Source organism: Rhinolophus ferrumequinum, chromosome 26 (genome assembly GCF_004115265.2).
Source record: "Rhinolophus ferrumequinum isolate MPI-CBG mRhiFer1 chromosome 26, mRhiFer1_v1.p, whole genome shotgun sequence".
NCBI classification, from domain to species: Eukaryota; Metazoa; Chordata; class Mammalia; order Chiroptera; family Rhinolophidae; genus Rhinolophus; species Rhinolophus ferrumequinum.
The window spans coordinates 1,208,652-1,233,854 of NC_046309.1; positions in this window are offsets into that span (position 1 = coordinate 1,208,652).

Consider the following 25,203-nt stretch of genomic DNA (forward strand, 5'->3'; position numbering starts at 1 on the left):
TTTTATTTAGGATTTGGGTTCTACTCACAAATGAGGATAGACTTGTCTACATTCAGCATCAAGTTTGTCCTGGCCTCTTGGCACAATATGAGAGCTCTCCTTGTCTTTCACTCTCTAGAAGAAGAATGTTATCTTAGAATGGAATGATCCGTTTCCTAATAGTTCGTTAGAACTTATTTGTAAAACCACTTTGTTTTGTGCTTTTTTTCTGGGAAAATCCTTAGCTATTACTGTTTTGGTTTTTTTAATAGTAAAAAGATTCTTCAGGAATTTTATTTATTTTTAAGTTCTTATAAGTTAGAAAGGTCTTATCCATTTGTCCAAATTCACGTTTGTGGCATTGAGCCATTTTAATGATGAGATCTGGCAGTATGTCCCTTCATTCATGGCTTGTTTTACTTAGTTGTGTCTGTTTCTTTTTTCCTTATCAGTTTCTCCAGAAGTGTGGCTATTACTCTTTCTAAAGAACCAGATTTTAGCTTTGTCGATATTCTTCAGATTTCTGGGGACTAAGGAGAGAGGACGTGAGTTTGGGAACAGAGTCCCGTGAGTGATACGAACATTTGTGGGGCCTGTTGGGTTTTCATGCAGGGGCAGAGAGTAGGTTTCAGGGCCAGTCGGAGACACCGACACAAACGCTGCTGGTCGCGTGTGGTGTGTCCGCCTGTTCGATGGGCGCTTCACTGGGACGCGCGCACCGATCTCCAGAGAACTGAAATGCGAGGTTTCCTCAGAAGGAGGCAAATATGGGGGTGGGGGCAGTCTTAGGGGGCATGTTAACTTCCAGGAGTGACTGAGTCTGGAAATGTGAGCAGGTTGTTTAGAAGGTACAGGGGTTAAGGCCTGGGAGATGTGTACACAGTGTGGAGGGGTGTTGGGTAGCGTACAGCTCCTGCAGCTGGCGGGGTTGACAGTCAGACTTCTCATGACGTATCCGTGAAGGCAAAGGGAGGCTGCACGGGGCACGTGTGCGCGTACCATGCGCTTCATCTTGTCTTTTCCGTTAGTGAAGTGGCGTTCACTAAGTACTCATTCCTCGGAGCGCTTTCACTGTGGTGCCCGCCTTCTAAACTCACGTCAGCTGCACGAGTGTTAGCGGTCCAGACGGTGGGGGGCCTTGCCTGCCCGCACCGTTACCAACTGGGAAGCCCACAGCCACACAAAGCTCAGCTTCATGTAACACGTTGCCTCTCAGTACTTTCTTCTCTAAGTTAGGAAAATGTGGAGCTCCCAAATAAATGACAGGCAGAGATTTGCAACGCGAGGCTCTCAGAGAGGAAAGTAGTCCCGGCGGTCCTTTATCTTCTACAATATCTTCAGGGGGGCGTGCAGAGTCTGTTCTCTTGTGAGACCTTCCCCTACAGGCTCTCCTGGAGCTTGTTCCATGGTTGCTTAGGAGAATCAATTCCCTTTCTCGGAACCTCATGTGTCCTGGAACAGGTTGTGCTGGCTGCTACTTTGGGTTTGGGATTTCCTTTTGAGCAATTCTCTGTGCCTGGAAACTTTCAGAATAAGATCTGCTAGACACACACACACACACACACACACACACACACACACACACACACAGTTGCACATTCATTGTGACGTTGAAAGCGCTCACTATTTGACTACATATTTCAGTGACTTAATAAGAGTTTTAGGCACATGGTTTCTCTCTCTCTCTCTCTCTCTCTCTCTCTCTCTGTCTCTCTCTCCCTCCCTCTCCCTCTCTTTCTCTCCTCTTTCCCCCTCTGTCTTCGCTTTGCTTTTTTAAGTAGACCAGACATTATGCCTCTACTTGCCCAAGACAGTCTCATGTAAAACGCCCTCAGTAATGGCTGTATTGCATTATTGCTTAACCATGGGTGATGCTGCTAGTCTTTGCTTGGAGGAGACTGTCACTGATGTTATAATGCTAATGATACAGGCCGGCCTCTCTGAAAAATAATTACAGATCAATAAATTATGCGGTGAATTATAAAATAATTATCAAATAAGTGGCTCTAGTGTTCCTTTAAATATTGATATAATAGTTGATTTAATTTATGAGATTCTGGTTTTTCCTTTTTCCATAACTGCTGAGTTAAGCAACAGTAAGTCGTGGTGACAGTGTGGTATTCTCTTTGCGCGGGGCACCTTTCATTACTCGTCACGTGGGTCCTTGATCAATCCACCCTGCTTGCCAGGCTGTGCTACTGCCATCCTGCTCTGCAGACAGGTGGCAGGAAGCTTGTTGTATCCGTTTCAGCTTTCTGACCCTTCGTTCCCCCTCAGTGATTGCCTGTAGGTCATGGAGATGCAAAGGCAGCAGCATGGACACAACAGAGCTGATGTGGTAAACCCACTCCATTCACAGGACTTGGGGAAACGTCAATTCCACCTGGAGTCAGAGCCCAGCCCAGGGCACATGGGCTGGCACAGGCAGCCAGGCCTTGGCGCAAAGTCTCTTTCAGTTTAAAAGGACCCAATGATTTTCCATTAGAAAATGAAGAACAAGGCTTTCTCATCCGGATTTTAGCGCACAGTGGCCTCTGGTGATAGAAATGAGATGAAGTGGAGACGGATGTAGGACTAAAGATGTCAAAACAAGCAAACCACTAGCCCTGAAGCAGCCGTCGTTCTCAGAAGAGCAGTAGAATGTACCAGTTCACTCAGCTTCTTTTATCAAAGGACAATGCCACCACGTCAGCTTATTGCACTGGGTTTGGCATTCTGTTGTCTTCTACTTCGAGTTGCCTGAGAAAGGTGTTTACCCTACAAGGGCTATTTTGGACCCACGTGTCCCACTGCCAGTGGACAGGTGCAAGCCAAGCTTTTCTAGCACCGTACCCCAGGGCTGTGTTTCTGTACTGTGTGAAAGACTTCTGGAGTAATGTGCATGTGTGATTTTTCACACATCTATTCAGAATTGACATTGTAGGGCTGACTTATATTAATGCTATTATATTTGGAGTAGGAGGGAGTTGTCCTCAACGCTGTTCGGAGGGAAGTTCTAAGGAGCTGATCTATTATTGAACACTCTCAGCTTGATTAAATTACTTCGTTCCCAAACAGAAGCCGTAAGAAAAAGTGTTAATTATGTTTAGCTCTAATAAATTTCAATACGTATAACTTCTTTCTACTATTTTTTACTGAGGTGAAATCCACATTACATAAAATTATCATTTTAAAGTGAATAATTCAGTCACATTTAGTACATAGCTGTACATCCATCACCTTTACCTAGTTCCAAAACCTATTCACCCCAAAAGCAAACTCCATACCCGTTAACAGTCACTCTCTATCCTCCCCTCCTCCCAGCCGTCGGGAACCACTAATCTGTATTCTGTCTCTATAGATTTACCTATTCTGGACATTCTGTACAAATGCAATCATACAATAAGTGACTCTTGGTGCCTGGCATCTTTCACTGAGCACAGTTATTTTCAAGATTCATCCGTGTTGCGGTGTGTGTTAGTACAACCGTTCTCTCTATGACTGAATAATATTCCACTGTTTGGATAGACCATATCCATATAATGTCATCTGTGGGTGGACATTTGGGTTCGTTCTACGCTTTGGCTACTGTGAAGAATGCTGCTATGAGCACATGTGCACATACATTTGTTTGAGTCCTTGCTTTCACTGCTTTGGGGTCGATACCTAGGTATGGAATTGCTGGGTCATGTGGTAATTCTATATTTAACTTTTTAAGGAACCACAGACTTTTCCACAGCAGCTGCACCATTTTACATCCCCATAAGCAGTGTATGAGGGCACCAGTTTCTCCACATTCTCCTGAAGTCACCTGCACGTATGGCTGGGTGTTGGCTGGGCTCTAAGGACCATGGAGCTCTGGCCTGAGCATGGGCCTGTGGGAATGTGGGCGAGCCACTGAGCTCTCCGTCAGCTGGAGAGTCAGTGAGTTTGGAGAGCTTCTTACTCGTTGGTTTGGAGAGCTCCTTACATCTTTTCCACTCTAACGTCTAAAATCTATGAATTCATCATCTAAAGGGTCACCACCAGATGCGAGATTTTCTTCTCCTTTTGTTTCATCCTCATTTGCATTCTCAGAGAAAGTTCTCACACTCATCCTGTAACTTTTGGAAGAAATCAGAATTGGACAAAATAGCTTCAAAAGATCAATTTCCAGATTGATTTATCATTAAGATCAGAAAGCAGTAATTGAGTATCTACTCTGTTTGTGGATTTTGTTAAGTTTCTAGAAAGGGAAGATGAGATCCATTTCACAGAGAAGACAGGGCAAGTACTCTAGGTCATGGGGCAGCATTTCCGGGGCACGGAGCAGCAATTTTGTTTTCCTCTAGAGACAGCTGGTCTTGGAAGGGAGGGCGGGCAGTGACTGGTAGGTGCCCATCGTGTCATGTCAAAGAGCTGATACTGCCATCTGTGTCGATTTATGGCGTCCACGAAGACACCAGACCTGCTATGCTGGTCTACAGATAACCACGCTTTACTGGATGCCTTTGATACATTCCTTAATACATGAAATATTTCAACATACCTTGTATGTATTTTTTCTGATGCTCACAGCAACCTTGCAAAGTAGATCTCCTTGGCTCCCTTGTAAGAATGAGAAAGCCAAGGTTTGGGGACATGTAGGCAATTGCCTGAGGTCAGAGGAGCAGTGAGCGGTTTCAGTGGTTGAAGCTGAGTTGTGCAGACTTCAAATGCGGTGGTTCTTCCCTAACACCATGCTGCCCACCTGTGCGTGTGGAGGGAACGAAGACCATAGCACGCATGCAGTATGGCGTGCTCAGAGGGCTCTGTCCGCCATCAGACTTCCAAGTTCGGACATGAGGTCGCGTCTCTCCATCACCGTTTGCACTGTGTGCTGAGCCCACTCTTCAGGTGCAGTTTTAGTGTAATGGTTGAAGGCACAGGTCGAATCGCAGACAGACCTGGGTTTGAATCACAGCTCTGTTGTCTTCTAGCCAAGTGGCTTTACTTCCATGCCTCAGTTTCCTCATCTTTAAAACGAAGGGAATAACGTTTCCCTACAGAGTTTTACATAAACCACGGAGAACATATTAATTACGCAGCAACTGTCAATAAATATTGTTGTTGGACATTGTATAAAACATTTAGTTTATATATCTATAAAATAGCTCGTATATTGAAAGAGCTTAATCATCCAGTTGGGGAAATGACATATAATTCAAAAAATAAAAATGAAAATATAAACTCTCTATAGAAATTCCCAAGTGGGTGGTGTGGAAGGCTACGCCACACATTCAGGAAAGTGGGAGAAGAACACAATGTGGAGACATTTCAGATGTGTTTGCGGAAGAAATGAGACAAACAGGAACCTGGAACGTTAGATTGTAAGAGAGGAGGGGACAGATTATTCTGGAAAGGAAGGATATGAGAAGCAAGTATGTTTAGGTGAGAATGTTTAAGAGTTTGGAAGCCACCTCTTGGGCTAGTCTGACTGACATACGGGGCTTGTGTGGAGAATGTTGGGTGAATTGTTGAGAGAAACAGAACAAGATGGTGGGTAGATATTTTCCCACAAGCACAATAATGTGGAAAGTTAACTTGCCAGTTGTTTGTATGGTAGATTGAAGTCAAGGAGAAATAGAAATGAGGATGAAACAAGCCAACCCAAACCTTCTGTGTTTAACCATGATTTGGAAATGCAGTAAGTCACTGTCAGTAATAGAGTCGGCTGGGCTGGGCGGGAGTGGTCTGCCGAATGTCTCCAAGGCAGACGGAGCCTGGACCACCGTGAGGTGGAACCTGCAGGGCAGATTCTCTACTCACGCTCGTTTCCACAGAGATACAGCTATGAAAGGGTGCTTGTATCTTGGGAAGTTGAAGGAAACTCGACTCGGAGATCTGTGCACTTTTATTCCCTAATTATTTTGAATTTCCAAGTCAATATTAGTTCTCTGACTTTAAATTTACCCTTTAGGAGGAGTGGTACCCTGTTCTCTCAGGAACAGTGTTTGATTGAGAAAGCTCCAATCCGTGCTATGCATTTCGATGACAAAGAAATGTCACTAACATCTCCACTTGGAAAATGCTTCTATTGCTTAAAAATACACACACACAGAAAGAGTTACTGGTGGAAGTTAATATGTCGCAAGAACTTGGTGTTGATATCAGCAGAACTTAACATCATTCCCTCTCAAAGTAAGATCATTGTTGGCTTAACTATGAATAATTTCCAAGTTTATTTTCAGAACGTATTTGTTTTTAGTAGCACTTTAGGATTTAATGTGATGAAAGACGACTGTTGTGTTTTTAAAATTTTCATCACTTCAGCTAATAAAGGGAATGAGGACTACATGTCCGACTGAACTGTCTTTCTCTGTGCAGGCACCAGATGGCGCCATGTTGCAGGTTCTTAAAACATTAATTTATTATTTTAAAAATGAATTCAGGAATTATAGCTGCTGGTAGTCTCGGTTCACTAGATTTTGCTTAGTGTTTCAAACTGTGGATAAGAGAATCAGAGACTGTATTTAACATGGTTTCTAGTCTCCATTCTCATCAGTTGTTACAAAAGAAAGACTCTCTTCCCTCCCAAATCTGGATTTTCAAGGGAGGTGGGGCAAGCAACTTTACACAGAGGCTGTCCCAGGCAGAACTGGGATGCTGTGCCCCACAGCCTTATCTTGTTTCCGTTCTCTCCTTCCCTTTCACCTGTAGAAAAGTGATTCAGTAAGAATAGCTTATACTAAAATGTTAGTGACTTATTTCACTAGCAAAATAGGTGCAAAGGATAATGTTTATGCCAACGATTGGATTGCTAATGGATTTTTAACTCTCAATGACAAATCAGTTCAGAAAATATGTTTAAGATTTATACTTACCTTTACCTCTAACCTTACCAGTATTGTTTTTATCTGGATAGATAATAAAAACATATGTCATTTAGTATGATAAGTACATTTTGCTAAAGGCAAATTTGGTTTTCCTTGTTTTCATAAGAATATTAGAACTACGAATGGCTACTTTGAGTTTACAATTAATAAAAAGTACTTTTGATGCATTGGTTTGAAGTCTGAGAGGAACTATGGAAAAAATGGAACAGGAAAAGACATCTGAATATCCAGGAACACTGTAATTGATGTATTTGAATCTTAAAACACTATTTATCACTGTAGCTAATGCAGAATAATATGTACCGCTGATGCTTCAAACGAGTAAGGTAAATTCCACTGTTGAAATTACAGCTTCTGGTGTACATTCTTTCAGGTTAGCCTTTATTTTCATAAAAATATTCCTCCTGCTGAACATATATTTTGAGATTAAGAAGTGCTTTTTCTTCTCCAGACAAGAATATTTCTCACCCCTCAGCTTTTAACAGAATAGTGCTTTAAAAAAAGGGTTCTGTAGCAGTGTGCAGGGCGCAACGACAAAGAGAAGCGCTTAGAACCAGGGGGCAGTTTCCTCCACTTGGCCATCATTCACAGAATACTTAATGAGCACCTACTATGTGTCAGGCATTAGCCCAGGCCGTGGGGGTGCAGCAGTCAGTAAGCAAGAAGGAGACATGAACTGACTCCTGAGGTGTGGGAGGGCTAAATTAGGGCGAGCAGGGGCACAGGACCGGCCAGAGTGGAGAGAGATTTTGGAAGTAGGATGGACAGGACACGACGGGCTTTGCAAAGAGGGTGCGGACGGGGATGAGTGTATGGTGTCGCTAGGGCGTCCCCTCCTCCCTAGGCTTTAACACCCTGAGGAAAAAGAAGAAGTGGAGACCTTCTTGGGAGACTTTCTAATTCTCTTTATATTTCCCTCTCCATTCTTGGCACCACTGGACGTAGGGAAATGTTTCCAGAATGCCCTGCACCCATCCTCTTGCCCCACAGTTGGTTAAGGGTAGGGTTAGTATTAATATTTTTGAAGTTGCAGGCAACCGCTGGGATTAATAATCAAGAAAAGCCAAGTCCCACGCAGCGGTGATGGGCTTGCATGTGGGACTATCATGTAAACGCACTTGGGTAGCAGCTCTGTTCACAGACAGGCCGTGTGTCCAACGTGACAAAGCCTTGGAGTCCTACTATGTGCTGCCCGGCTCCCCCCGTGACAGTGGGGAAGGCCTACGTTTTCCATAGTGTGGGTAGGGAAACAACTCCTTTAGTGTATTATTTGACATTTATGGGCCCAATCACTCGTTCCACAGGGACTGATTATGTGGGTCCCGTGTTTGTTCTGGGCTGCGTCCTCCACCGTGTTGCACAGTCCTCCCCTAGGAATGCTGCTTGCCCTCTCTGTGACCTTGGGCATCCCCCAGTCCCTTCATTTCATCTGGAAAGACATGTGAAGAACTGGGAGTACTTCTTGGGACATAGTAGGAACCTAATGGCAGCTCCCTTCGTTTATAAGCAGATCACAAGCTACTTGCTGGGACAAAAAACAAACCCCTGGAAGAGGCTGCACTCACTTCCCACGTGTCAGGGGAGAGCAGCTCCTGGAATGGGACCCCAAGTCAGCTTTCAGCTGCTTTTCTGCTTTATCCTTTTCTCAGGCCTTTGAGGACACGGGTATTGGTTTGTAAAGCTTCTGACAGGGAGAGCCAAATGGCTTGTCCTGGCTCCATGGGACAGGAAGTGATGAGTGATGGCCAAAGAGGGCTGACTTTTTCTCAGCTAAGTGCAGAGGTAAAGGAGAGAAGAAAGAAGTGGCCCCATGTTGCAAAGGAGGAATTTGTCCATCTTATGTTTGTAGTGCTCTCGGCGGTGTTTTCTTAAGTTTGCAGCAAAGATAGAAGCACCGCTGCGCGTTTCAATCCCTCCTCCCCACTCTGCTGTCCCCACTGCCTTGCTCTGTCGCTCATCACTGAACCCAGGTGTCAAGAAGGACTCACAAAGAAATGTCTCACTGGGCTGATTTCCAGTTCAAACACGTGATCTTGCGACCTCAGGATGACAAAGATTATGGACTTCAGTTTAGGTGTCGTGGTCTTGTTCACTGGCAGAGAACAGAATGAGTGAGGATGTGGTCCTCTCAGCTGAGGCCCCCTCCTTCTAAGAAGGCGAGACCAGGACTGAGCGGTGGCAGGCAGAGCACAGCAGGGCTGCACACGAGTGACCTGAGCAGTAAGAGCTGCGGGATTTCAAGGAAGGATGTCCAGTGGCATTCGGGGTTGCCCGAGGGGCTCGTGGAAGGTGTGGTTGTTGAGTGCAGGGCCCCTGCTGACTGGCCTGGAGCTCCTGGGCAGGCCCCGGCGTCTCCTGTCACCGCTTCATCTGTTGAGTCATGGGTTGTGAAATGGCTTTTGTGTTGGGTCGTATTAGTGATGTCATGTGAGAGGCGTCCCCTTTGCTGAGAGCACTGCACAAAGAAGCCCTGAGAGCCCGTTTAGTGCAGACCGCTCCCACGCGGGGCACATTGAAGCACGTGGAATGTGCACGTCACAATGCGCCAGTAGCCAGGCCATGGTGCCAAGGACATTTCCCCCGGGCCTGCAGGTTCCCCCGCTGCCTGCAGCGTTTCAGTCACTTGGGCTTTTCTGGTCACTTGGTGGTTCACGTGGACCTGTAGGGTGGGGTGACTCCATCACACGAAAAGCCCCGGTAGGAAAGCTTTGCATAATGGAGCGCCCCCATCTTAGTAAACAGTTTCTGTTAGACCATCCAGAGCAAAAATGCTGAGTCTTTATCAGAGTGACTCACCATCAAGAGTACGTCTTTATCTTTGTTTCCTTCTTAACATGGAAGGGCGGTAGAACTGACCCATTGTTGCTGAGTTTTGCAATTCTTCTCTTCTGCCATCAACGCCTGACTCTCCCTTGCCTCCCTCCACTTCAAGAATTCCATTCATTCCAGCTAGGGAAACCCACTTCAACTCCTAAGCGACAAACAACAAAGACACACAAAAGCTCCCCTGCAGCCCAGAGGAGAGGTGTTTGCATGATGCCTCTGTTTTCTCCTCTGGGTATGAAGTATTTCATTTTAATTATTCACACTAATTTACAGTTGGAACGTGGGGATCAATCTATGCCTCGTGCCTTACAGTTTATTTGTCATAAAAAAATTCCATTATAGGAGAACCTGTAGGTTTTTCCTTGTATATATATATATATATATATATATATATATATATATATATATATATGGGGATTTAGTTCATATAATCATTCTTGTTATGAATGGGCTTAGATAACATTACACAGGAGTAGCTTTTGTCTCAGAGACTGTAGGGAATAATAAAATGTAGTCACTACTAAATTATGTCGTGGACTGAAGTAGATTTTTACCATTAATTGGATCTAGGCCCTCTGACCTTTTAGCAGGAAGCAAACTAAAGGTATAATAATTTTTATAAAGATGAGCTTTCTGTACTTCCAGTAATTTTTTAAAAAACACTGAAATAATTTCTGGACAATGAAAGAACTCTGACTTTACTGTTCTTGAGATAAATAGAGCTTTGATTTTCAAAGTTGTCACTTTCTTTCTTTCCACATCACTTCCCCACCCGACCACCTTTGGCCCATGTGAAGTAAGAGAGATGAATAAACTCAAAGATAACTGACACTCAGGAGCGAAATCCAAGTGAATCAAATTTATATTTCTACCAAAATCATTTTTTTCTTCTGAGACTAAATACTTTATATCAGATTTATATAATTCGGAAACTAGACTATTAAAAGCAGGCTAAAATAAAAGCTCCTAATGGACTCTTGAAGGAATGTAGCCAGGCCAAGCAGGAGGAAGTCTTATGTAGGTCGAAGCTTATTTATTTCAGATTCCAGTGCATTTTGTTTTTTCTGAATTTTGTCTATTTTGCATGATATTTGCTCCACATACTGGCTGGGCCACCATTGTTCTTCCCAGCTCTACTAGACACTGTGGGTGGGTTCAAGATTTTTTATCATTTTCTAAATGATGTTTGTTAAGTCAACTGATAGAATTGAACAAACACAGTGGGTGGATTCATACCTACCGTAAACGTGATACCAAGACTGGGCCGACTTTTCTACGTTTAGAAATGTAATGAACTGGTCACATGCTAGATATATAAGAAGTGCTGAGTAAATATTGAATGGTTTAACACCAAAGCATATATGAAAAGATACAAGAATATGCATTTGTTGCTGAGTTTTGCAATTCTTCTCTTCTGCTGCCAGTGACGCCTGACGTCCCCTTGCCTCTTGCCCCTCCAAGCATTCCATGCATTCCAGGTTGGAAGGTATGAAGAGCAGACACTTTCCAGGTCCCACGAGCCACTTCCTACACTCTGGAGAGTGGGGACAGCCTGACAGAATTGATCAGATATTGTTCACTTATCTTTTAGTTGTTATGCATTTAAATGAAATAACCAAACAATTTGACCTTTAGATGTGAAATCATTGCCTTGAGATAATAGTACAGAATCTCTCCATAAGACTATTGCAGGAAAGGTTAAAGCAGATCATTTTGCTGTTCAGTTAATAATATACAAAACCGTATGTGTCGCTGTGCATACATTTATGTACATGTATTCTTGAGAAATAATTTCAAGATGCAGATGCACCTTTTTATATGCCTGACTTGTGCAGCTGTGGAAAGACAATTAGCAACATATATACAGTATTTTGTAAGTAAAGACATGAGATACGCAATTATTCATAGTTCTGCTGAACTGTCAAAGGTTGTAGGTGAGGTCACCAAGATGCCGACTGCATGGTTGAATGCTTTATTTGAAGTAAAGATGTGTGATCTTTGAATGAAGTTATTAATGATGTGACAAAAATCTTGAAAACCACTCATTTCAATGGGAAACTCTAGTCAAAGCCTTGTACTAACAAGTTAGCTGCCACAATGCGGCTTTGGGGTGTAATGCTAGGATTGTGGATCTCTGCTGCAACAATAAAAATAGGAAAAACACGTACTCTGTTCACCGTCTCAGACTTTGTTGGTTAGAGCTTATCATGATAATGGATTACACAGCTAGTGGTTTTCCTAATTAGGTTAGAACTTTTTTTCTAGTTTTGCATTTAATCAGAATAGATATGAATCATGCTAGTGAATTATCAAAAGATTTTATATGATGCTAAATCTCGTTTCCACCGCTCCACTAACACAGCTGACCTGACAGAGAGAAGGGAGAGAAGGGTGGTCGGTGTGTGAGCCGGCTGAAAGGAGCCGGACAAGTCATGGCCACTTATCCACGTCCATGGATGAGGCAGGGAGGCACACAGGGCACACAATTTATTCTAGAAATCCTAGTATAGTCTTAAATAGTGTTCTAGTCTCCCCAAATAAATGGATTTAGGGTAGACTGCAAATGAAGGATGCACCCCTTTAAGCTGAGGGAAGCCCTCTCACAGGAGGCGATGCGGAAACCCGGACAAAGCCATGGGTGCCGAAGAGCAAGCGGGGTGGCCAGCAGGGCCGCTGTGCGTGGAGGCTCATCCCAGGCCGCGGGCTGAGCTCCGGAGGGAGCGCGGCCCCTTCCTGCCTTGTTCAATGTCTCCGCAGGCAGGGAGCCTGGCTCGGCTTGAGGTGCCGGCCACGAGTGGCTGTTCCTATGTTCTCATGTAATCAAATTACGCAGGTAATAGGAGCTTCGCTTCTTCGGAAAATCACTTGGGAGCAATGTTTTTCATCGAGGACGGGAAGGAAGTGTTGTCCTCTTTCTTCCGGTTCCTGTGCCGGCACCATCATGAGCTCGGCCTGCGCTGTCTAGTTCCAGGTTGGCTCCGGCTGCCCGCATACTCACCTGTGCCCTTCAGAGGTCGCGAGCTGCTGTGTCATCCACCCCAGCTTAGAATGAAGCCTGAGAAAGCAGAATCCCGGCTTTCCCACATAGCCTTACATCTTCAAAGAGAAATATCCATAAACGATTCACTTGTGGATGAAAAGGCCCTGCTCATCCTTTGTAGTTTTGGCTACACGTTGAGCTCCCTGGAGCTACGGCATGGTTCCCGGTTGTCTCATCCTGGGTTGGATTCTGAGGGACTGTCCCTCCATCTTCCGTAGCAGCTGCCCTGTCTACACGCCCTTCAGCAGTGCCCAGGGTTCTAGTTCCTCTGCATCCTCACCTGCACTTGTCATTTCCCGTTTTGGAACAAGACTGCAGGGCCCAGGGCAGACGCGCATAGGCCCAGGTGGGTGGTGGTGGCGGTTGGGCCAGAGCAAGGGTGGTGGGGGTGCCACGCGGGTCGTATCCGGGCGACCTGGGAAGGTCAGGCCGCATGCTTTGCTGATGGGTTAGAGGCTGGATGTGAGAGCAAGAGAAGAGGCAAGAAGCAGCCCACGGGAGTGCGTTTCCCTTCGTTGAGGTGGATGTGGGGGCTGCCAGGTTGGAGATGCAAACACAAACACCGCAAGCCTTCTTGGTTTGCGGACAGGACTAGGAAGGGCTGTGGTGTAATTTATACCTTGCCGATCAAATCCTGACCATCTAACGCGGACTTCCAGGAAGTACCTTCTGTGACACCGTAGGGGGATGTTGGAGCTGTCACTCGGCAGCCATTGAGAAAAAGGCGTGGACGTGGGTACACGACTGCACTTGCTCTCTGCACTCTCCCCTCGTGTCTGCACCTCCACCTTGCATCGTCTTCCCTTGAGCCTGTTCCCTTCTCCCTTTTCCCAGGATAGTAGTGGCTCCCGGGGGGCAGGGTCCCCCCCGTGGTGTCATGGAAGCGCTCCATTCTCTGGTCCCAGTGGCTTCCCGCCCCCTCCCTCAGGGCTCTGTCTTATGCTCTCAGCGCCCAGCCGGGAGCGAGTGCTCTGTGATCATGGAAGGGTGTCGTGGATGTTAACACTGTGTTGTCCCTCCGTATAGCAAGTTGATCTCCATTCTAATAGTGTCAGGTGTCAGCAATGTGGGGGCCGCAGGGACGCACTGGGGGGCCTCAGTGGCGCCTGCCCAAGGCTGGTGTTCGTCCCTGCACGGCGAGTCCTCCTACAGCTGCAGCCGTCTCCCTCACGTCCTTGTTTCGTCTCCAGTCCATGCCTCAGCTGTCCTCTCTAGATTGCATCCTGGTCAAAGCCATTCTTCTCCACCTCTTCCAGCCATCGCCCTCCGCCTCTGGAAACTCTTCCGTTTTCAAGGAGCAGTCCAGGGCCTGACCTCCTGCAAGGTCTTTCTTGTCATTGCGAGAATTAATGCCGATAATTTCCCTCTCTTCTCTGAGGCTTCATAGCATATATATATATATATATATATATATATATATATATATATATATATATATATATATAATTTTTTACCAGTTTCAAGCCATTTGGGCACATAATCATGTTTTTTCATGGGAATGTGTTGCTTCTCAGCTCAATGGTCAGAGTGTCTGGGGACAGGAGCAATTTCTATCATTCGTTTTGTCTCCTTTCATTTCCTAGCTCAGAGGTGGACAGGTTGGCATATCTGTTCAATAAAAGCTGTGGGGAGAGGGAGAGGGCCTGCTTTTCACACACACCACGCACTGGAGTGCCTCAAATTTTCCTTCACGTAAATACATGATTTATTGTAAGATAAGTGACCCAGGAGCAAGGGCAGTCTGTGAGGGCAGCCATCATTCTGCAAGTAGCTCAGTCTGATGGCAGCACAAAGGTGGGTCTGGAGAAAAAGCACTGGTACCTCGTGCTTAGCGCACGGCACATGCGCAGGCGGAGGTCTAGCCGTGGACTAGACCTCCGAGTGGTCTGTGCTAGATGCAGCACCGCGGACACATGCAGCACCTGTTTGAGTCCTCTGGATCCAGGACAACCAGACACTTGCAGGCGCTGCTCCCCTCACACCGCCGATGGCCTCGTCCAAACGCTCTCTGTGCAAAGCGCTCTTTATTCCCCTCGAGTTTCAAGTTTAGTTTCATTTAAAATAAAAACTTTCAATTACAGTTGCCATGCCATGTTATGTTAGTTTCAAGTGTACAGCACACTGATCAGACATTTGTATAACAGAAGGGACCCCCCCACAAAGCCTCACACCCACCTGAGAACACATGTAGTTATTACAGTACTGTTGACGATAGTCACTATGTCGTGTTTACATCCCTGGGACTATTTTACGACTGGCAGTCTGTATTCCTTAGTCCTTCACCATTTTTTTTTTTTAACCAGTCTGTGGGAAAGTGCTCTCAAGCCCCCCTGACGGTGCTGGGCTGTCTCATCACGGGGCTGACCCCTATTCCAATCGTATTTCTTCTCAAAGTTCTAGTCAGAGCTTTTGCCTTTTCTTAATTGATCTGATGACGTTCAATCAGCGAGGGAACAGCTACAGACATAGTGGGCAGGATGCTTCACGTGGTCTTATGACAGTCCCGGTCCGCGACTCCTCCGCAGGCCCCATCGGCCCCCGCAGAGAGCCTGGTGCGTTCGAGACTGTCCTCTGAGTCTCCCGATCCCGAAGGAGTCAATGCCCCGGTGAGGCTGGACTGCCCCCAACTCTCAGCTCGGCGCTGGGCAGGTAGAATGCCTTACGTGGTTACCAGGGCAGGTTAACATGCAGGAAGAATTTCCTTCAAATGTCTTCTAGTCTCCTGGAAATTCTATACACTAACAGTAACCTGCCAGGGATCAAATTGCAAGCCAGAAGTCATCTCTGAGGGTGAATAGAGTTCTCAAAGTTTTATTTAGAAACCTCCCTTTACAAAGCCATTTTTTTTCCTAAGTGAGAAACAAAACCAGAATTTTAACTCTGCGTTAAACCTAAGCAAACAGTGGTGAACACAATGGATTATGGCAGCTGTAACTGGAGATAGGCCCCGCCCTGAGCAAACGGGGAGCCAGTGGGTGCGTCTTTGATGCTCTCTCCTGCTGTTGGCCCCGCCTGCCCCGTGATCCATGCCCCTCACAGTCAAGTCTATTAACTTCAAAGCGGAGCCCGCACCTACAGCTCAGCTCCACCCAGACCCTGAGATGCGAGGGGAGCCTTCCCTGGAGCCCACATACACACTCGTAGACGCAGTGGCAATTCGTTCTTGCTGCTGTTGACTTTGAACTCGGTATCTCAGATTTCTCTCTGTGTCGCTGGCTTTGAACTTCAATTCTTCAGTGTCTGAATTGTCTCTTTACAACCGCACCTTGATACCTGCCAGAGACCCTCCCGGATTCCATCCAGTCCTTCACCTGCCTGGACGGCACCTATCCTCACCTGTCTTAGTCACACTAGGTAAAGACCTGGGGTCTCGGAACAGTTTCTAGCAGTCCTCGTGCATCTGTGCCACATTGGCAGAAACTTCTGCTTTCGGGCAGAAGCCGAAGATGGAGCTGGCAAAGCCAGCATCACCCCTCAGGCTGTCTTGGGGCTCTGGGTGTTCTCATCTTTAATTCACCAAAGGAGGAAGCTTAGCTCCCTTCCCTTGCAGAAGGCAAGTTCTTTCCACCTCGCTTCCTCTTTTTTTCTTTTCCTCACCAACCTCCAGTTGTCTGACAGATAAATCAATGCCAACTAGTTAATGGCTGACAACCACTTCGTACCTGGGAATATTTCCTAAACACCAAATGCATTTTCAGGGGTGGTGCTTTATTCACCCATAGAAATTCCAGATCAGAGAATAATTTGCGTGGCTTTTAGTCCTTTCAAATCACAGGCACACAGGGCCTACCTAGTCTTCCTGTTAAAATTTTAGAGCAGACATTTTCTGTTGAGTGTCATCTGTATGTCATCTTTATTTCCAGGTCACCAAACAACCCTAAGTGGAAGGTTGGTGGCTCCACAGGGCCCAAGGTCCTGAAGGAGGGGCTCTGTCTCATGCCTCACTGTGGCTCCAGAGCCACGATATTGGTCTATGAGCTCACAGCCGAAGGTCATGTCCGTCCCCCTCACTTCTGCTGAGACAGTCTTGTCCAAGATCTCAGCTAGTGCTTGCTTGTGTTGCTGGTCTGTCTGCTGCCCAGGTCCACTTCCCCGCGTTCTCTCCCTCACTCTGCCCTCTGCCCTCGTGGCCTGCAGTCCCCGCCACTCCCCACTGTACCCTGCAAGCAGGGCTCCGGTGCAGGGCCTCCTCCTCTGACCAGGGCCTTCTTTCCCCTCCGAGTCTTTATTTGTGTAGCGTCCTCTTCCAGAACGCCTCTCCTCCTATCGACATTTTCTTTATTCCTTAAAGGTCTGGTTAACGTCACTTTCTGCCATAAGTTAACTTTTCAAGTTTATCCTACAGAGATTTGGTGATTTCGTCCTCCCACTGCGCCTGTAGGCCGTAGCACACACTGGATTGTTCTTAAACGCTCCAGCTAACGTGCCTATGTCTTGAAGGCCGAGAGCATGTCTTCTTCTGCATCTTTGCCTTACCTATTGCATCAGCGCCTGACTAGCACTACAGGGGACCTGCCCAAAGTCAAAACTGAATTTGCTCTGAAAAATACAAGATTATATCTCATAAGTTCATGTGCTCGTGCACACATGGAAGAGACAGCTTGCCTCTACTCGAGAGCCCTACTCCCTTTTGCCTTTTTCTTGCGATACAATAGCGTTCGAGACCCATCGTCCAGCACGCCTCAGGCTCACTGCGGCAATCTAGTGTTCAGTTTTCGTTTTCTGGTCACTCCTTGGCCTCTTGTCTAACTATCCGTTACTATGTGGCCCCAGTCTCAGGCTTCACTGCCAATTGCGATGTGGTTTTGTGACATGGAAACACATACCCATTAAAAACAGACTCGAGAGCATGAAGCCATGTAAGCTAATAATATAGTGCATGTAAGCGCCTTGCAATCACCCATAATGTGGTGAAGGTTTAATCGTAACCTTGACATCTGAAGCAGGAAAGTGTTACCATGGTCTTGGCTGCAGGAAGCAAAAGTCAGAGGCCTCCAGATTTGTAAATGGTTGTAAATGAAGGGACAGTTCTCAGAGACTCATCCTCGCCGGCAGCCTCTGCCCTATTGTGTTCTGTGGGTGAAAAGCCCTTGCTCAGTCCCATTTAGATCACGGGACAGCCTGCTGCCGCGAGCGGGGCGCCTCTGATGGGTCCAACTCTAGGAGTGTGGAAAACCCAAGGCAGAAGACATGCGTCTTTCCCAAGGTGGCCCCGGGGGCTGTAGCCAGAGCTGGCTGTCCTGGGCTGTCCTTCCACTGCTGGCCCCACCCCCGTTCATTCCACAGTATGAAATACTCCCCACAGCCGGTGTGGTATTAATAGCGAGGGGGCAGAAACAAATCCCATCTCTCCAGGGTGGAGACCTGCTGTTGTCACCTCCGACTGCACGTCTGTCAGTACTCAGCACGTCCTCCTGTCTGGGCAGACAATCCCTTCCAGGCTTCCCAAGGTTCCCACTTTTAAACCTCTGGGTCGTGTCATCACTATTATTATACTTCCATGGCATTTAAAACACTATGCATGTAAATGTCAACACACACATGCACACACACACACACACACACACACACACTACCCCCCAAAAATCCCAGCTGCGCCAAGAAAGTCCTGCCATGGCTTCCGCATTCTCACATTAGCTACTTTTGTATATTTTTGAAGAGATTGCACAATTACACTCAGTGCAGTGATTTCTGAGTGTAATTGTGAACGTCACCCACACACCAGTGAGGGGAAGCCCGGGCCAGTGTTCATGGGCTCGGGCTTCAAACAAATCCATCTTTTTTAACGGCCCACAATCATCAAATAAACGTGACGGGAAGGAGCCTCGTGCTGCTCATCTCCTACACTTTGGGTCACAGTAAAGTACCGTGGGACGGAGTGGACTGGCCACAGTGCTGCGAGGTCCCTTGGGCAGGTGACAGAGATTCAGCCAGACGTTTTTACAGTCCACTTGGGGGAATGGAATAGTCTGCGAGGACTGTGTAGGCATTGCTGATCTCACTCTGGGACAGTTAAATCACGGACAGTAATCGCAGCTTACAACGTTGTGCAATCTCTTCAAAAATATGTAGGAGTAGCTCATGGGAGAATGTGGAAGCCATGGCGGGGCTTTCTCAGTGCAGTTATGACTTTTGTAGAATGTTCTGTGTGTGTCCGCTGAGCCCGTGCAGGCATGGGCTCAGGACGCCCTTTGTTGCACACACGACCCCCAAATGCACGCCAACCCAGTTCACACACGGCCCCACCGGTGACGTGGGAGCTTTCAAGGCCGATTACGGTTGTAAATTCTTCCACCTTATTTATTCACTGACGTTTGAACTCAGCACCTCTGAAGGTGTTTCCAGACCCACAGATTCTGGATTACTGGGCATTCATTTTCAGATTTCCGAAATGGTTTTCACAGACCCAGTGAGTTCTGACTCACGGTCTGAAGGTGAGTATGGCTCCTCCAGACGGAGCCTGACTCAGACAGAAGCATGGGGACAGCCCTTGGCTGCTCGCTTAATTTATTATGAAGAATGAGACCTTCCGACCGACACCAGGGCATCACACAGCTGACCAGGTACGAGCAAAACCAGGTCACAACACAAGAGAAAACATGGTCTGGTCTTGGAAAGAATTGGTTTTAAAAAAAATCGAGGTAACTGTCAAAAAAGATCAGAACTCACTGGGCTTCTTTATGCCCATATTTTGGGAAGAATAATGTTTTGATGAATTAAATATATTTTGGGGAGCCCAAGGCCTACCTGCATTTGGCCCTAATTTAATGCCATGCTTAGAGGTAAGCTTAAGCGGTGCCGTCTCCACAAGACAGAAGTTCATGAAGGTGATCATGACTATTAGATTTTTTACCCAGATGACAGCATGAGGTGTGAAAACACAGAGGGGTATTTAAAAGACTGCCCTAGGTATGAAAGTGGAGGAAAGGAATCTCGGTGCAGAAAAGGAATGCCAACCTCCCGAAGAGCCACGTGGCCTGCATCCCATTTGTCCTTATGGCCACCTTCACTTGTCGTCCTTCCGGCATCGAGGGGAGGAAGTCATCTGCACACAACCTACAAGTCTGACAGAGGAAAAGCGTAGGGTGAACGTGGATATGGTGTTTTCACTCTGTGCCAACAAAGGATATATATTCCTAGCCTCCAAGAAGTTGCAGAACTAAAAAAAATACAGGCCTGCGTTTGAGGTTCTTTCTTGCCTTCAAACACTGCAGCGTCTGTTGCTGGGTAAATAGACGACACAATCTGAGCCATAGGGAGGAATGCAGTGTCCTGGACGATGGAAAGAGAAGTGGGTACTTCAGAGGCTACCAGCACTGGGGCCTCACAGTGGTGTCTGTGAGACACCCACCAAGCACGGAAAAGCAAGATGCTTTCCCAACGGTCTGATGTACTCCACTTTTAGTGAGGCAGGTCAGTAATGTCAATAACGAACTTCACTCATTCATCTCAGCAACATTCCAATGGCTATGGAAAGAAAGGGGGGCTTTCTGCCCCCTTTCTCCAAATCCGGAGTAAGTTGATCACATTTAGCTCTTCTGGCAACTGGTGCCTTTGTCATCTCTGGAAAACCACCCACATCAGGGATGACTGAATGCAAAGCTATTTTTAAGCCACTTTGGAGAGTAACATAAATGGGATGCCCAATATTGAGTTAAGACTTTACACTTTATAATCCCCTTTTCCGGCTTTCCCACCCAATGGGAGGAAACGCTGCTTTGCGTGGGCTTAGGAAATGCACTAAAAATGAATCACCTTAACAAACTGAAATAACCTGAAACTACAGTAATAACAACCGACCAACATGGGAAACACCTGGAGCCGTAGGTAAAATGGCTCTGTGCAGCCATGATGCCCCTCACTCTTCCTGCGGGAACACGCTCAGTGAAGGATGGTTTCTGCGGCGTGTTTGGGGGAGTTCAGAACCAGCATCTGTCACTTCTCCCAGACTCGCTCTGGCCCGTTCAGACTGGTCTCCCGCAGGCCCAGGGAACTGTCTGTGTTTATTTTGCACTGTGGGCTTTTCACACGTTTCTCTGGGCCAGGTTGCCTGTCCTGTCACCTCTGACCGCCCTGCCCTTCAGAAGTTGTGGCTTCCGGCCCAGAGCCCGGATTTCCTCCCCCTACACATTTCTGGCCGTTCTTATGCCCTACTGCTCTGCCACTTGTTTGCCATACACAGTCGTCCCCGACTAAGTTCCAGCTCTTGGAGACGGGGGATCTCAGTGTCCACACATGCTGTTGGGATGCTGGGTGCAGGGCGAAGGCTCAGAGACGTGTCCTGGGGACTGCTTTCCAGAAGGACTCTCCAAGATTGATTTAGTGACGTATACCAGAAGCAGGCATCTTTAGGGGACCTGTACCCAGGCCTGTGGTTTGCTAATTCCCTCATTCCCCGAAAATAAGACCTAGCCGGACCATCAGCTCTAATGCATCCTTGGGAGCAAAAATTAATGTAAGACCGGGTCTTATTTTACTATAATATAAGACCAGGTCTCATATAATATAAGACCTGGTCTTATATTAATTCTTGCTCCAAAAGACGCATTCGAGCTGATGGTCCGGCTATGTCTTATTTTCGGGGAAACAGGGTTTTAAACAAGGTCTTCTGTGTCTGTCTATCTATCTATCTATCTATCTATCTATCTATCTATCTATCTATCTATCTATCTATCTATCAATCATTATCTATCACAGGGGTGTCCAAACTTTTTTCAACGGTTTTCACCAAGGGCCGTATGCGGTAAAACACACAAACAGCCGGGCCACTCCCTCGAGGTGAAGTACGTATTGCCTCATCTGGTTTATTGAAGTAAACTAAATATATTTTTGAAATTTGCTGCGGGCCAATTAACAATGGATTGCGGGCCACAGTTGGCCCACGGGCCGCAGTTTGGACACTCCTGATCTATCATCTCTACGTCTCTCTCTCTCTCTTTCTGTCTCTCTCTGTCTCTCTCTCTCTCACACAGGCACACACACACACCTGAATGTCACTGCCAGTTGCCTATTTTAACGGATTTTTGGGTAAGTCCCTTGTCCATTGCCATGATTCACGTTTTAAGCTACTTAAATGTCTGCACATTGAGTTCCTATGCTGCATTCTGCTTATTAACTTAAATGTTTATTGATTGTCTGTCATGTCCCAGAAAGTATCTGAGCAGTGAGGATATGGACGCACGTAAAGGAGAGAAGGCCTGGGTTCTCATCTTCTGTTGGGAGGGAGCAATAATTAGTGAGTAAGCGAGTAAGTAGCCATTTTATGTGGTGATGGGGACTGACTGGGACAGGTGCGGAGGCCAGGGAAGCCTCCAGGAGGATGGAATGTATGTCAAGATTGCCATGTCCAGAAGGAAACACGTATTTGAGGACCAGGCAGAGGGAACCAGTGCAAGGATTCTTTGTGGGAGCTTACAAGAAATGAGGAATACTGGGGATGCCAAAAAAATGTAGACAAGTGGACACTTTGGTCAACGTTGCTCAAGCAGTAGTTTGCCATAAACAGAAGTGGCTGGACGCTGATGGTAACCACTTTGAGCACCTCTTGTAATTGCAGAAGTCAAATGTGACTTGTATTCATCTTTTGTTATCAATATATATTGAGTATTACAATTAATACAGTTTTTTCCTTTCTTAAAATGTGTATACACTTTTTTGGCACCCTCTGTATAAATGGACTTTGCTAATGTGCCTGTGTGCAGTATTCTAAAGGAATGGAGTTTAGATCATCCAATAGTGTATTAAAAATACATCAGGCCAAGCATGGCTCATCCCAGGAAAACGAGAATGTTTATCGTTGGAAATCTCTCTTTGTGATTCTCTACGTCAATGCACTGAAGGAGAAGAATTACATGATGACCTCAGTAGAGGAAGAAAACACATGTGATGAAGTTCAACAATTACTCATGAAGACATTTCTTAGAAATGAGGAATATAAAGAAATTTTCTTAACTTTATAAGGTCTGTGTAAATAGAAATGAACAGGAAGCAATGTGTTTTATGGAGAAACTTTAGATAATTTCTTTATGGTTAGGATCAAGACGTGGAAGGCTGCTTTCCATGTTAATTTTTGACGTGTCCTGATCAGAGAAACAGGATAAGAAAAATAAAAGCAAGGATATATGGTATTAAAATATGAAGGGAAGAGACAAAACTATCATTTTCTGTAGGATATAAATGTCTATACAGAAAATTTAACAAAATCGATGGATAAATTATTAAAACTGAGAGAGTCTAGTAAAGACTCTGGATTCAGAATTAACCTCCAGTTCTCAGTCATGTTTTTGTTCTCAGCAAGAGCAAATAGTTGGATCATAGCATGTAAATAAGGGCCATTCAAAGCAGTGACACAGCTGTTTAGTGTCTAGAACTTAGCCTGACAAAAAACGCGTAAGAACTTTATGAGAGAATTTAAAAACTTTATTATGGATCATAAAAAGGATTTGGATTTATGGAAAGATAGTCTGCTTTCATAGGTGCTACAATTTAACATTGTAAAGATGTCAATTCATCCCAAATTAATCAATAATTTCAATGTAATGCCAACAAAAATTCCAGCAAGAGTTCTTTCAGGAACTTAAGAAACGGGTTTATTGGAAAAATAAAGGTCCCGGAATAACCTTGAAATTTTTTTTGCAAAAGATAAAAAAGAGGAGATTTCCTCACCATGTAGGGAGGGAAAAGGCAGCAGCAGGTGAGGAACATAAATACAATGGAATGCTACTCGGCCTTAAGGAAGCTGAGCCGCTGCCGTTTGCGACAACATGGGTGGGCCTTGACAGCATCATGCGAAGCGAAGTAAGTCAGACAGAGAAGGACCAGAGCCATATGATCACGCATATGTGGGATCTCAAACAAAGCAACAAACAAACAAACAAACAAAATAAACAAACTCATAGACACAGACAACAGCATGGTGGTTCCCAGATGGTAAGGGGCAAGGGGGCTTGTAGAAGAGGGAAAGGGGGCCAAATAGATGGTGATGGAAGGAGAACTGACTGGGCGGTGAACACAGTGCAAAAAACAGACGATGTATTAGGTTGGTGCAAAAGTCGTTGCGGTTTTTGCAATTATTTTTAACCTTTTAAACTGCAATTACTTTTGCACCAACCTAATATTATAGACTTGTACACCTGAAACTTATATAATGTTATTCACCAATGTCACCCCAATAAATTTAATTTTAAAAAGGCAATAGGAAACACAGAACAGAACCAAACCCAATAGAAACATGAAAGATGACCAGCAGCGACGGTCAAGGATCAGCCCGCACACTGATTATAAGCAGTAACAAGCACTGATGTGAGTGGACGAGATCTCGGGAGGCCTGACGAACTCGTGAACAAACATGGGGGGCCGGGGGGCCGGGGTGTGCTCGCTGGGAAAGAGCGGGGAGACTGTGAGCCCGACCGGTCTTGTCGGCCGAACCCATGTGTCCCAGTTACTGCTGCCAAGATGCTGGTTCACTGTAAACGCAGCCTGTCTGTCATTCCCCAAACGGAGATGGGCGCCACCGCTCCGACCATTGCAGGGCCCGGGAGAGAGGCTTCTCTGAACGCAGCGCCGCTTTGTAGGTTGTCCCAGCCCCAGGCCATTCGCACGTCCTCCCCGCGGGCCCGCCCCTCATCCCCCTGCTCTTCATGACAGTTTACAGTGTGTGGCACGCACGGAACCTCGTGGCGATAATCCCTTCTCTCCTCACTGCTCAGGCCCTTACAAAGCTGCTGCTGTCTATCCTGTCTTCTCGTCGGGCCTGATTAGGAAAGCAGCGCACACTTAGCTTCCCTAATCTTCCTTCCTAAAGCAGCCCTCGAAACCAGCCCCTCAGCATTGTTGTGACTCGGTTCTTCTCTGAACCTCCTCCAAACTGTCTGTCTGTCTTGTGTCGAGCTGCCGGCCGTGAACAAGCTGAGAGCGGTGCTGGCAGGAGAGCGGCCTCGCTGACGTCCCCTCGCGCCAGGCTCACGGCTTCCCGAGCCGCCTGAAACTAAGCCTTCCTTTGCTGCCCCCGTTTCTAGCCGTAGATCAAGTCTGCTCTGTCAGCCCCCTTTCTTCATGCAGGTTTACTGCTTTCTAATTATTTTCCCAACACATTAGAGGCTGGAATTCGAATCAGGAGGGGGAACACGTGCAGGCACAGCGGGGGAAACGCCGGCATCTCCTTCCCAACGCCTGAAAGTCAGTGCAGCCTTCTTTCTTTCCCTGACAATACCTGTCTTTTACGTGGATGTCCCTTCATGGCTTCCTGGGGGTTTTCAGGTAAGACCCTCACAGCAGCTCTGTAAGGTGGGCAGCACCCGGTCGTCTCCTGTAAGGTGCTGTAACCTGAGGCCCGGAAACAGAGTCCGTCAGCAGTTCGGGGCAGGAGCACCCCTCACCCTCGCCCAGCATCTCCCCATCACACCGTGTGGTCTTGCGTTCAGGGCTGCGCCAGTTCTCACCTGGACTTCCTTCCAACTCATACATCTGTTCTTGTGCTCGCTCCTTAAATGAAGCCTTCAAATAATTCCTGTAATGCCTTGACAG